A 12,347-nucleotide genomic window follows, 5' to 3' on the forward strand; every position below is an offset into this window, starting at 1 on the left:
CAGGCAAGTATAACACCATTATTATGTTGCTTTAGGCATGTACTGAATATAGCAAAAAGTTAATGTACTGTCATGTTGGAAAATAACATACCCTCTACACCATTCCCAAACATAAACATTACCCAAGTGATATAAAACCACATTTAGTGGTTACATACAAGTGTGCTATTTGAACTTCCTCCTATGTGTGTTTGAGCTGTTTTTGTGGTTTCGCGAGATCGAGCACTTCACCTGACAAGTGCAATGTCATATAACTTGAGCTACCGTGCAAAACTACTGAATTGGAAAACCAATACATACTGTATGAACCTGGACATGTAATGTCTACTTTCAAAAGTGTCAGTTTTCAAATCTCGCAGCACGTTTAAATTGTTTAGAATTCATAACATAATATTGTGCGGAAGTTACGTTTTCTTAATCAAAATGCTGGCTCTGTAAATCATACTTTGTGTGAAAAGGAATACGTTTTTGGAGGTTTACTGCCTTTAGTGTTCATTTCAACTTGAAACCTCAGTGACTTGTATGTTTAGGTAAGATTTTTGAGGCTCGTATTTCCAATGAGCCTGGGAAGGATAAGAATCGATCTCCTCCATTCAGGAACATTTGAGGACCGTAAAGTTGAATTTGACTGGTTTATATCTTGTGTGGCAATGTTATAGACAAATATTGCATGAAAGGAACACCCTTTGAAAAGTTTCTCTAAATCAGGTCTACAAAAAATATGACATTTGCCAACGCAATCAAGAAGTACATTTCTTCTTGTGCAGCTTTTCATAGATCATAGCCTGGTGGCATTCTGCCTTCTTGTGCCTTCACTCTTTTAGATTAAAGGCCATCTGTTTCCCATTACTGTTTGTGACAAGGGCACTGGGACCTGGAAGTCACAACTGAAATCCATATGTAAACCGCATGTTGAAAATGAGGTGCGATATTCACAGCTGGTAAATATAGACCACACGCAAACATATGACCACACACCTGTAATTAAAGCAGCGCTCATGCATGTGAATATTCTTAGCACGTTAATCAACCTTTCTCCCATCACCACACTTATGCATATCACATATATGATCAAGTAAATAAGAGTCCACCAGGTTCTGCAATGACCTTGATCCACAGCTGAAAGGCCAGAATTATCCAGGTGGGGCAAATGTGTAGGAAAATGGTTTGCCACCTGAAGTATTAGCTTGCGGATAGTGTTATAAATACGATGTGCAATGAAGATGGTGTGTTTATAATAAAATTATAATATAATGGTGAGTTTGTATATTCTCATTTCTTCTTAACCTCTTCAGTTTGTGGACAAAAACATCATTGTTCTTCTGTAATCCACACTTGTTGCAATGATTATTCTATCATTTCTTTTGTTTTTGTGCAACACAATGTGATCTTTCTTTTCATCTTGCATGCAAACTCATGTTTATCTGTTTGGTGTAAGTGATGTAGATTAAATGAGAGTCAATATTCACAGGACCAAATGAATCATGTTTCAAAGACATGTTTTATATTTAGCTTTGCATGTCTCTGTCCCTTGAGTCTGTCTGCTCCTCATTAGTAAAAACCAATTAGGAAAACATTGAATAAGATGGAATGGAAGAAAAATAGAGGAGGGGAGGAGGGGATATTAAATCTTTGTTCTGTTAAGCAATCATATAGTTTTAAACATCTGAACTGTACATACAATAGTAATAGGTGCCATTTGAATAGCCATAACTAAAATTTATTTCGATTTTTGATTTGTGTATTTTTTTCTGCCAAAATACTTATTAAGAATAAATATGCAAAATGGTCTTAAATTTATTGTGCACTTGGCAGAATAACCATGTGGACATGCAGACACTCCTTGTAAATACATACAAATCTATATAGCTTGTCACCAATCAGCAGCACTGCGAAGACTGTGCATGTGCATACATGTGTAAGGGAACCCCTGTGTATGATTTAAGAGGAAACCCGCAAATAATTAAACATCAAAAAGCAAAGTGACAGGGATCAAATATGGTGAAGTACTGTAGTGCTCAGATGCCATGTTCATTCAGCTCTATCTAGGAGAAATGACGTTGTCGGGAAAGTAGAATGAACAGAACGAAATGCATGTATAGCCTCCGGGAGTAAAGTGTACACCAGTAATATACTGCATGTTAGCGTAATTAAAAATAAACTATAGTAGTCTGAATAATAATTAATTGCAATCATTAACCAATCACTCCACTGAGTTTGCAGACGCCATAGCTCTTTTGTCATCTATGCAAGTCCACCTAACAAAGAAGACCAATCGACTATACAGCTTTTCCAAGAAAATCGGTCTCAGCATAAGAACCACCAAAACCAAAGTGATGTGCATCAATGCAAGATCTATTGAACCTATTACTCTGAATGGGAGACAACTGTCGTACCGCCCGGGTTCCAAAAATGTCAAACTCGATTCTTTGTCACCTCTTTTTGATCCTTCCATACGCCCGGTGACTCCCGAGTGTATTTTAGCTGAGAACATAGTCGTCTCAGCACTTGTATGGGAGGTCGAATCGAAAGTCAGAATCTTTTATTTGTGCGGGAGGAGTTAAGGTCCGAAGTCATTCAGTCGGGTCACTGCTCTAACGTTGCTTGTCATCCTGGGATAAGCCGAACCAAGGGTTTAGTTGAGCAGTGATTCTGGTGGCCACGTATGGCTCGTGACGTCCACGATTTTGTTTTAGCTTGCTCAGTTTGCACCAGTGGTAAGTCGTCTACCTGGCCTCCAGATGGGCTTCTTCAACCGCTGTCTGTCCCTTCGAGACCCTGGTCACATATTGCTCTAGATTTTGTTACCGCCCTCCCGCCCTCTAATGGCATGACGGTCGTTTTGACCGTAGTGGACCAGTTTTCGAAGGCGGCACATTTCATTCCCTTGCCCAAATTACCTACAGCCAAGGAGACAGCGGTCACTGTCCTTGATCACGTCTTTCGGTTACATGGCCTCCCGGTAGACATGGTTTTTGACAGGGGATCCCAATTCATATCCAAATTTTTTGGAAGGAATATTGTAAATTGTTAGGAGCGACGGTTGGTCTGTCTTAAAGCTGTTGTGTGTGCCGAGGTTGAAGATATTGAGGAGTTCACCATGGCAGTCTGTCGAACAAGGACAATGATAAAGCTAAGGATATTAAAGCAAGACTAAATAAAGCCTGCAGTCCTTTCATTATGCAAGTCCTACTTGTATAATGTGGTGATGGAGATCAGTCGGCGTAGAATGAAATGGCGTTGTAATGTCCTTCTGATGGACCACCTGGAAAAAGGAATAAAGGAAGGCCAAAAACAACCTGGAGGAGGTCTGTGGAAGCTGAGCTGAAAGAACTACACCTCTCATGGGGTGAAGCACAACATGCTGCCAATGATGAAACGAGATGGAAGCAGATTGTCACGGCCTCATGTTCCGTATGGAACTAGGAGACATAAACAAGAAGAAGATTACTCAACCACTTTTATGGAGACATCATTGATGACAACAAAGTTACTATGGTCTTGGGAAACAGATGTGACTATCTAGTCTATTTTCCCAATGATACAGTATACTACAGTGGTGAAGCAGCAAGCTATGTTGCTGTTTGAGAAAACAGTCTCAACACTTTTCAAACTTCAATATTTCAACCATCCCAAACAAAGCTTGTTAGGTGATACCTCAACTGTCTCCAATACAATAGAACACACCGCTACACTACTCTTGTTTCTAGCTATTGCCAAGAAAACAGTTCTCATGCACTGGAAAAATAAAACCAAATCGCTGTTGCACAATGGACTCCACTATTAAAAGTATTTAAAACACATACTATAAAAAATGAGAAATGTTCTTAATTTACTACAACTATACAGTATGAACATGTTTATTTTTATATGTGTATGTGTATGTATGTGTGTATATATATATATATATATATATATATATATATATATGTGTGTGTGTGTGTGTGTGTGTGTGTGTGTGTGTGTGTGTGTGTGTGTGTGTGTGTGTGTGTGCGTGTGTGTGTGTGTGTGTGTGTGTGTGTGTGTGTGTGTAATATATTGCATAACCTTATTATCTTTTTTTTCTCCCTCCTTTCTTCTTCATCTCCCTATCCTTACCTCATTCTATATCTGGGATACTGTCATGAGTAGGCCCACCTTTAGATGTTACGAGTGTCACGCTTGGCAAAAATAAGCTTATATTATAATAAAGCAAGAAGCCATGGTTTACAGTGAATTTATAACAGCTAAAGGCATTGTTAGGCACAAAGTGGAGTGTGTATATATATATATATATATATATATATATATATATATATATATATATATATATATATATATATATATATATATACATACATATATATATATATATACAGTATATACAGCTAGAGGTTGAAATGGATACAGTCCAAATTCTAAATATTGGGGAGAGTCTTTCTCCCAACCTCCTTCTCCTTCTTGACGATCACATGGGGATGCGCAACAGGCATGAGCGCAGTTTACAACTGAAAGCGATGAGTTGATAGTTGATTAATCCGTGTTTTAATGTGCTTCCGGTCATGGTGCTTTTTAGATGGATGCAAAGGATTTTTAGGCTGGGTAGAGTCTGCAAATTCGAGCCAAGTTCATTTTGTGGCTTCCATGGCTGCAGTACACTGTTTCCTTCACCCACTGGAAACGTGGGGTGTCAAAAGACTATTGGGTAAATTAGCAGTGAGCTGAATCACATAGGCCACAACAAAGTAAAAAAAAAATGACATAGTTATTAAATAAGTTCTTACAGTTCATTCTTGGATCTTGGGTCATTTGAAGTAATAATGTGATATTATTTAAAATGTTACTACTTGAAATTGCTCTTCAAACTGTTCTTGTTTTGTGACTTTTAGTCCATGTCTGTCAATACTGAGGTCATCTACTCTATATGCTATGGTTACACTTGATATATGTAACCTTTAGCAGATATACACATTTAAAATGTGTAGTGTTTCTACTCCGGGAAAAATGGACCACAAATTATTGGTGCAGAAATATTGATGACTCATTTTGCATGTAGGGATATGTACAAATTTGTCTAATAAAATGCTGTCTGGAATGAAAATACCTCTCCACCCTAATCCCTCCCGCAACAAGCTAACAATAGCAAGCAGCAAACCTGAGTTTGCCAGGCTGGGATTTAAGGCGACTGGTTATTAAGAAAGAAGGTGCTAAAAGTAATACACAACCTTTGAAATGTCCCAGCCCACATTTCTGTCTCAATAGAAAATGCCGAAAACTGAAAATAAAATTGTGTTCATCGACACGGCAGCTTTGGAGCAAAATATCATTTGAGACAAAAATCAGATTTGCTTTACTGGTGCGAATTGTCTACCTCTGCTCCTGCCAGGCGTTTCTGAGGTGTCGAGTCGACCTGCTTTTTATGTGAAGTCTGTACGACTGATGTTCAATCAACAGAGCGGGACCTTGACTAAACAGAAAAGAATTTTTCATATGTGGAGCACAGGGAGACTGCCATTTGTAGGTGTTTGCTTGAGGACAGTTAACGGGGAAATATGATCTTGTAGAGATCAGGCATAGCCTCGGTCCTGGGGGACGTTACTGGAGGGTGAAGATGACAGGTGACACAGCACGCTACACCGGGGTGACAGTGGATGACAGCTCCTATTCTTAGCAGGGAGTCACTGACTGCACTCAAGTGTTACTGACTACATTATTCTGTCACTGCGTGCAGAGATTGAGGTTTGATTTGTTACGTGTTGTTTAGGACTTGTATGCGTGTGTGTGTCTGCACACATACTCCCACATGTTTGTTTGTTTGTGTGCATTTATGCTTATGTGAATGTGTGGATAATGAGTTTTCATAAATAGATTGTCTTTTGGGAGAAGCCACCTGTCTGAAGTGAAATTTGAAAGAAAAGCTGCCTTGAACTCTATGATCAGTATCGTCTAGCACAGTCAGGGTTTTCCCAGGAGTACGTTACTGTGGGAGGTTTTCATCTGCACATTTCTTCTCATTTTGCAAATCTCTGAGGTGTACTAGTCTAGGAACAGACGGGATGTGAATTACACCGTATCTTAAGGGCTTTTCAAGAGATGGTTTCAAAAATGATTCTGACCTAAAACATACTCTAGGCAAGTACATTAATGGTAATGTTAGTAGCTATGCGAGCTCAATTTCATGTGCTGTAATGTTCCACAAAGAGTCATAAACAATTATAGCAAGACTTTATGTCGGATGATAGTGTAAAGCTGAATACACATCTGATTTAATCGCATGCATAACTTTCACATCCTTTTTCCCAGATCTATTAATTAGTAAAAAAAAAAAAAAAAATGCCATTTTGGTATATAAAAAAAAACCTTGTATGCATGTATTTTTTTTCATATTTTTTCAAAAAAATATATATATATATCTAAAAAAAATTCACTGTCCATTTGTTAGTTTTTTTTTTTTTTTTTTTTCTTCTTTTTTTTTTTTGGTTGGTTGGTTGGTCCATTGGCTGGAATAAATCTAAATAAGCAGTAAAATATATTTAACAAAATAGATACATTACAAAAAGCTATTTTTCATTCAATATTAAAATATATTATATTTTATATATTTTTTTGTAAAAAAATATGATTAGTTATTTTTATATAAAAAAAATAACTTTTTTTACATAGAAATACTATTATTATTATTATTATTATTAACATTATTATTATTAAATAATAATAAAGATGTGCACTAAGATGTGAAAAGAATATGGAATTACTTGGTTGGATCAGCTAAAATTTTTAACCTTTCATTTGAAACTTCTCTTGGAAAACTATTAAAAAGCATGAAACCATCATGATTTGCCACATTTTGTTTTAAACTTTGTTTGTTTGTGTGTGTGTGTGTGTGTGTGTGTGTGTGTGTGTGTGTGTGTGTGTGTGTGTGTGTGTGTGTGTGCCAAAACTTTGCTCTTTGCATTTCGCTACTTTCATTGTGTATGTTTCTGGTCTTAGTCTATATATGATCCACTTGACACCTGTTCTTTTGTATGAAATGAGCATTCCAGACAGGTTCTCTCTATAATTTAGGGCTTCTGCAAAACATGTAGCCAAACTGGATTTAATCAACACGCAAAGCTGTTGTTCGGTAAATGGCTGTCAGGCGCCTCTATTAGCCGTTTAGAGGAGCCTGACTGCCGTCAACAATGCAAACTGGCAAGCTCCACTCACACAACGAGGGGAAAACATCAAAACTGATTCTGAATCATTCATTTATCACCCCTTTGTAAATGAACATCCATACACTCATCTCTAGGTATTTAAATATCATCTCCATAGTGTGTCGCTGGGCTAGCATGTGGAATCGCTGTGCTAATTAGCTTTGACGGGCAGAGCCGGTAGTCTGTTCAGAACCAAACAATGCTCTGTTATTGGAAGTCATCCCTCGGAGTCTGTGTATATCTGCATCATAATAGCTCGCAGGTTTAGGACGGTATAATTCCTACGGTGATTCAGAGCACATGAATAAAGCTGATTTGACTCATAGCAATGCTTATTTGAAATGTTTTTTGTGTTTTGCACTCCTAAAAGAGCAACATCATCTTAATGAATCATTTTTATTCAGATTTTTACTTGAAATGATTAAGCTTGAACTCAGCACCAATTATATGAAGTAATTATGACATTTTGTAAAAATTCTAATTCATACATCATTCAGTGGTTCAGATCGCAACTGTGTCAAGACGATCTTCATCGGTCAGCATTAGCCTAGAAAAATTCCCATGGACTTGGGGTTACACTTTTTTGGACATGCTAAGACTTGGTCAGTAAGGATCACTAGAAAGACACCATCCTGTTAGAAAATCACCAAACCAACACTGACCAGCCTGAAACAGAATGGGAATTTGTGTTGGCAAGTCTGAGGTTTTTCCGTGGAATTGAACTACTTTTACACTGTTGACCGTTTTTTACTTAGTCTGCACGTTAAACCAATCTTTATTTTGGATAAGTGGAAAATTGTGTAAAAATCATAGACAGTAAAAGAAATGGACACAGCGACCCCATTGGAACTCAATTGAGACAAATGAAGCCCAGTTTTAGCGTTTTTTAGCACTTCCGTTTCTGACGCGCAGACTCAAACGAAGCTTGATGACGTCAGCAACCTGTCTGACAGATGAAAATCTTCTAGTAGCTGTGCGTGCAAACTGCCATCGTTAATCTTGGAGAGACGGCGAGCTTGAGCGGGGAGTTCTTTGTCGTGAGTGAGCAGGAGTAAGTATTCTGATTAATTATTTTGTATAGTATTTTAAAATGTAACGCCAGTACGCCATATTAAGTTAATTGCCTGCGAGCTTCTCCTCCTGTCTGTACGGTAATGTGACAGAGAGACGAGTGGTTATGACGCAATCGTTAGCCTATTTTTTACAAAAACAGTTTATACGGGGCCATAATGTAACATAGAAGGTAATGGAGCCCTTTATACATTGTCGTGTATCTTTAGAAATAAATAATGGACAAATAGAGTCTTTAAACGCCTCAGATGTAAAGTTATTCGCTGTCAAAGTGACGCCAAAATGAATGGGAGTCAAAGGGAATGCTAACGCAAGTGAAGTTCTGCTAAAAGATGGCAGCCCCCACCCGACTTCAACTTCCGGTCGAGTTCCTTGCCCCTTGGTAAAAATACGATTGGGATAGCCTTTGGTTAGTTTTGTATAGCAGTTGGGCTGGATTTTTCTGTAGACCTGGCAACCTATCAGTACGTCTAACCTTGGTTGTTTTGCCAAGTGTAAATGCAGATAAAGCATTTGGGTCACTTTTAAAAGATGTAAGCTGGTCGTCAGAAAATAAATATGAAATAGTCAACAAATTGGAATTAGTCATCAAGGACTGTAGTGTAAATGTGGCCAATATGTCCCCAAACAGGGCCATCAGTTTACTCGGGCTATTCACATCTGGCTTGCCTTGACAAGGGCATACCTGCTCCAACTCTGCATTGACAGCATGCATCCATGGACAGAAGGCCACAAATAGCCACTTCACTCCCAGTATTTCACCCACCCATGGATTCATGAGCCAAGTGAGGTCATCCACAGTATCAGCCCAACAATGTCTCAACCTTGAGGAACAATGGCCCGTCAAGTGAGTGAAATTATACATTTACTGTCTTGTGAGGAGTGGGTTTAAAAGACATGAATAACCATTTAACATGTTGTGAATTGTGCAGCAATAAAACATCTTTTATAAAGCAAAAGATGTCTGTCCTTGAAAGGAAAAAATCTTATTTTGTGTAAGTCTGGAGTCTTTTTTATCACAGTCCTTGCTAACACATAAAGCTCGGTGTGAATCAGCAAAGACAGCCGTGTCAGGGAGGGTCAACATCAAAAAAACAAGACTGCTAGTTCAAATCCTGGTTTAGCACCACCGTCCATCAGAGAAGATCATTCAGAAGAGATAATACTGTCATCATTTACTCACTCCATTTTACCTCAAAGTCTTATTTCTGAGTGAAACAGGATATTTAATAAAACAAATGTAATAATATTTTACATCAAGAATTGATTTGACCATAAAAGTAGGAGTTGCATACCAGAATGAATGAAAGTGTGATGGCTAAATAAAACAATTCATTAAAAATATCTTCTGTGCTCAAATCACATATGAGTTTATGGTCACACTTTATAATAGGGAGCGCTTATTCACTATTAACTACGACTTTTCCCTAAAGTAAATTCCTAATTTGCTGTTTATTAATAGTTAGTAATGTAGTTGTTAAGTTTAGGTATTGGGGATAAAAGGATGTAGATTAAGGTCATGTAGAATAAGGCATAAATATGTGCTTATTTAGTACTAATAAATGGCTAATATTCTAGTAATATGCATACTAATGAGCAACTAGTTAATAGACCCTGAAATAAAGTGTTACGAAACTCACTTATTATGTTGTTATGTTGTTATAACGGGTTTGCTGAGTTGAAGTGCTTTGCTATCAGAAAGAAAGGGAATCAAAGGGAACAGCAGGTTAATTCTTACTATTTCTAGAGGAAATTTCATAAAGCTGAAACATATAGAAGATATTTAGTCAATCTCCAACAGCTTTGGGAAAAAAAAAAGTAGCATACATTCACTAACAATCTAGAATTTCTGTGGTTTTGTTATTTTTGCTGTGTAAAACTAGACCACTGTTCAAATGTTACAGTCTGCACAATTCAGAAACTTGTGTAACAAAATTATCTTTGAGTTTCCCAGTCATAAATACGATTTGAGAGGCTGTTCATTTCCAATTTCCAACTAGGAAAGTTGTATTTGCTGCAATTCCAATGGCACAGGAAGGCAGCATTAGATCAGGGGGTTTCAGTCTGTTTCTGGAGCCTCCACAGAACTGCACATTTTGGAGGTCTCCCTAATTGGACAAATCCATCTTGGGTCATGCAGTAATGAATTCAGGAGTTTATTGAGAAAAAAGTTGTAGTTAACAGATAATAAAGAGAACTGGTCCCCAAACTAAAGTGTGACCAGAAAAAAATGACAGCCATGATGGCAGAAGATTCATGTTCATCACTTTTGAATGAACTATTGTGTTAGATTTCATCTTGCAGTATAATGTATAAATGTACACAAAAGAACAACATAAACTCAATTTGTTTTCAAACAGAAAATAAACCAAAGAGCTGGACATTTTTCCAATAATTTTGACATTCACTGAAACCCTGCTCGAGATTTCAGGATCAGCACTGCATGGTCCAGATTTCTAACTCTGACTCAAGATGTGCATTCCAGTTGGTCTCAAGCTCCCATTGCTGCATTGCTGCGGAGCTGACCCATTCTCCTTTTGACATCCAGGCCCAGACCACAGCCCTCTCTGCAACATGACAACTACATAATCACACTCCGGACCAATTACACTGAACAGAGCTTTCGCTGAAGCCCACACCCCAGCATTCTGCTCAATCCTTTGGGCTCTATAGGCAGTATCAGTCCCTGCCAGAGCCTTTGAGCAGCTGCGCTGACCCACCCAGCCAGTGTCCTCCTCCTCCTTCAGCCAGAACATTCTGTGCAGATGTTGGTGTGGGATAAAAACACAACACATAAGCTCTATAAAGCAACTCTTGGTTTAGATCTGGTGTGAGCTCTCCACAGCAACACAATCTCAGCCTAATGATGGGAGGACATGCTCCTTGTTAGAGGGATGAAAAGGAGTTTGTTTGAAGTACAACCAGACAGACAAAATAGTCTGGTATTGCCCAATAGTGTGCTCACATGCTTTTCCGACATATTAAGATGTCAGATAACATATTAAGTACCCCTAGTCACAGGAATAGACTGCTGCAGGAACCAGTCCTAAAACCAAGAAATGAGTCTGTTCCATCGTTGGTCTGTGGTTAATAGCTCAAAATTATGTCACGTTTTAGTAATTTTTTTAGTAAAGTTTTTATGTCTTGACAAAGGCGGTTCTGTACAACCAGGAAAACTCATCTGCTCATTAGTTCGCTTTCACAGCCTCACAATTCACATGTTCTTGGATATTAAAAAAAGGTTAAAGGAGTTTGTGTTTACGTTGAAGTCATGTGACTGGCGCGGTTAGCTGACTAGCCTGCATTTAGCTTTTTGTTTCTGGTGTTTGTATTCAGCGTAATCTGACTTAATTTGTTTTAATTTAACTTTTGTTGGTCATTTTCCGGAATAATACAAAAGCCAACAGAATATTAATTGCACTATAAATAATAAACAATAGCATATTATTTCATTTTAATTTAAAATGTAATATATGTTAATGCTAAGGTTAATAATTTATTCTTACAAGTTGAAAAAAAATGTATTAAAAAAATGGATGTACTATGTACAATCATAAATATGAAAGTATTACATTTCAACAAGTATGTTTTATCATCATATTGTAAACCTAATCTGTATTAATGATGTTGCAGGACATTCCAAACACACACACATTTTCATGTGAGGTGACTTTATACCCCAGTGCTACAGTAATTGTGTAGGGAGGTCTGCCTGATGACCCTGTAAATCTACACGCAAATTAAATAATTGGCAACTAAATAATAATAATAATAATACTAATAATGTTATTATGGCTCAGCTAATGATCGATGAGACCAGTAAAATAATGCTTGATTAAACACAGCTGAACAAAACTTCTGTTATTACACACACCCAATGGCCTTCATTTCTTGCACTGTTTGTGTTTGAAAAAAATTCCAAGCATGATATAGATGGATGATCATTGTCTACTTAAAAAGAATTAGTCTTCTCTGAGTCATCTTTCCCCATGGTCAGAGACTGGAGACATGATGTTTTCCGTTCCTCTTGGTCCTGACTAGAAAATACTTCATAGAAAGTATGAAGGTAAAACTGTAGCAAAACTCGGGAGCTTGTCAATC

This window comes from Carassius auratus, chromosome 13, assembly GCF_003368295.1.
Source record: "Carassius auratus strain Wakin chromosome 13, ASM336829v1, whole genome shotgun sequence".
Classification (NCBI taxonomy): Eukaryota; Metazoa; Chordata; class Actinopteri; order Cypriniformes; family Cyprinidae; genus Carassius; species Carassius auratus.